Source organism: Hyaena hyaena, unplaced genomic scaffold (genome assembly GCF_003009895.1).
Source record: "Hyaena hyaena isolate Hyena2069 unplaced genomic scaffold, ASM300989v1 scaffold_12, whole genome shotgun sequence".
Lineage (NCBI taxonomy): Eukaryota > Metazoa > Chordata > Mammalia > Carnivora > Hyaenidae > Hyaena > Hyaena hyaena.
Window position 1 is genome coordinate 906,930 of NW_024080644.1, and position 2,946 is coordinate 909,875.

Consider the following 2,946-nt stretch of genomic DNA (forward strand, 5'->3'; position numbering starts at 1 on the left):
AGTGGGCTCTTACCAGACACCAAATCTGCCGGTGTCTTGAACCTGGACTTGTCAGCCTCCAAAACCATGAGAACTAAATATCCGTTCACTATAAGCTACTCAGTCTCTGGTGTTTTGTTACAGCAGCCCGAACGGGCTAAGACACATTCAAAAGAGGGATGTAAGAGTTTGCGTTTTAAACGTCAATTATTTATAATATACCACAAATGACATCCTTTGCATCTGTTGAGGCTTAAGATACAAAATTGTACACGTCAATGAAAAGATGTCCTAGCGGCCCCATAGCTTTTATTGCAAGTATTTTTATTTTAGGAAGTATGCAAAAATTTAAAAAGCTTGACGATCTCTTGCCTGGTCCAGCGGTCTGGGCTGGGGGCAGGGAGTGGGCATCTCGGCCTCACAGGGCTAACGCTCAGCCTGCTTTGTGTCTCAGCTTCTAAAAAAATGAACTGCCTTTATGGCATTTCTCCTTCAGAAGGGGATCTAAGATTCTGGTTTTGAAGGGGTTCTTGTAGAGGCCGAAGGCATGGTGTAGAGGCAGGAGACAAGGATGGATGCTCAGCATCTCTCCAGGCAGGCAGGTGAAGGCAGTCAGACACCCCAGGAACGGATGCTGAAATTCAGCTCACGTTCTGCTCAACAGGTCTTGCGCCTTGGCACAGAGCTACTAGCACTTAGAGGAAGGAGCATCTTTATTCTGCAGAGGCCCTGAACAGGCTAGCAGGAGCCATGGGTAACTTGGGTCCCTGTCCACGTGAGGAGCATAATAACAGAAATTTCTTAAAACATGCAGATATGCGGTTGAATTCCTGAAGACAAGTGATTCGGCACGCTTCTGCAAATAAGAGAGGTAGCGAAATGCCAGAATACCTCTGAAGGGGTATAGAAAATAAATGAGAAATGATTCCTATCTCCATACCAAATGCAATGTGTCCGCCGCTGGGACATCGTGTACAGTGCTGATCACGGCGCTCAAGAAGTACATAAAGGTCCAGGAGGAAGTCCAAGGAAACAGAATGCTCCAGGTGATGTGGTGAAACAGGAACAATTCTTCAAGGGAGTTGAGGTTGACAGGCAATCCTCAGGCTGGCCAATTTTAGCCATAACAATGGAGCAAAACTCTATTGGTTATTCTCCCTTTCTGAACTGGCAAGAGCTCAGAGATTAGATATAATAGCAGGGCATAAATGTTGGAGCAGTTTACTCAGATTTAAGACAGAACGCTGAGTACATTTATATTTATTTGGCTTGTACACATTTAAACACCTACAGTTGATAGCAGTTTCAAACAAGTTCCGACTACTAGCGGATCTCACGGTGGTGCTCCTGAGGCTGAATGCTTCCCAGGATTTTAGTGAAACAGCTCTAAGCATTTTTTTTTCTTGTAGCTTTCCATTCTCAAGACCAGCAGTGAACCTGGTGCTGGCCAGGCTTAGCAAAGCCAGCCATCAGATCGCTCTGGGTCTCACCGGAACTGCCTCTTCCCTACAACGACTGAGGCTTTGCTGCTGGGTCATTGAAAGGAATATGGAAGCCTGTAAGAAAAGATGATGAGAGTTGCTCTACTAAAGACCCTGCTGTGGGATTCTTGAGACATATTTATCTCAATGGTGAGCAGTGTCTCTCCTGCCTCGAGAGCTGGCATGCACAGGCTTAGCTGGTTGACATCACATTGGCAGCTTGAAATCGGCCACAGTGGAAGTGTTTATACCATAAAAATTGCCCGATGTGACAACTCAGGGCTTTCAGTTTGTTCGTTTGTTTGTTTGAGAGCCAGCTGTTAAGCATTTATCAGCACAGTGCAGAGTCTCCCTAGACCCCTACACACTCAACAACAGGGTCAAAGGTTCTAGTATACCTGTAGAGGTTTCCAGTGCCCCATCCATAGCTGAGCAGCAACACACGATACTGTGATGGCCAGAGAGGCAGAAGTAGCAGCTGAAGCACCCAGCAAAGTAGATCCATAGTTGGTCAAAAAGATGATCTCTTCTCCTCATCAGTCCCAGAGATTTCTATTGCCAGAGGGACGTGGATATTTTTGCAGGCCCAGAAGGCCTTAAATCAAACTGGGGCAGGGGTGGGAAGGGAGGCAGGAGAAAATGAAATCTAGATTCATCTTATCAATGGAACACGAGGCATTAAGAAAAAAAATATCTGGGGGTGCCTGGGTGGCTCAGTCGGTTGGGCATCTGACTTCAGCTCAGGTTATCATCTCACGGTTCATGGGTTCGAGCCCCGCGTTGGGCTCTGTACTGACAGCTAGCTCAGAGCCTGGAGCCTGTTTCGGATTCTGTGTCTCCCTCTCTCTCTGACCCTCCCCTGCTCATGCTGTCTCTCTCTCAGAAATAAATAAAACATTAAAAAAATTTTTTTAAGAAAAAGAGTATCTGAAGCTTGGTCATAAAGTTATTTCAATGTTATATTGGAACAAGCTTTTCTGTCTATAAGAATGCACCTTTGTGGGACTTTGCTATTTACTATTAATTACTGGCTCGCATCCTATGAAGGTACAGGTTAACTTATTGATCTTTTCTAGTAATGATGCAAATAATTTCTATCTGGTTGAAAAGCAAATCCCAAAGGTTGTGGCTTTTCATTGTCCTGGAGGATAGAAATCAGTTCTGCGTCTGACAGCAATTTATTTTAACATCCCTTTCAAATGCCTATAAGTGCTCAAAAATGCTCTTCTGACCAGTTTTTATCACGTCACCAATTCTCTCATTAGTAGGTTAATAAATCTTCGACATGTGTTCATACTTTACAGGTATGAGTCGTGTTTTTAACTTTTTGAAAATTATACTTGGAGACTGTAAGTAGGATTCAATAAAGTAAAAGGAGTTCATCTCAGTTGAGCTGAGGGATAAGTGTAATTTGGAGCCTTGTCCTGGCGAGCTGCAATGACAGAGTCCGACAAATTGATACGATTTCTGCTCTTTATAACCCTAC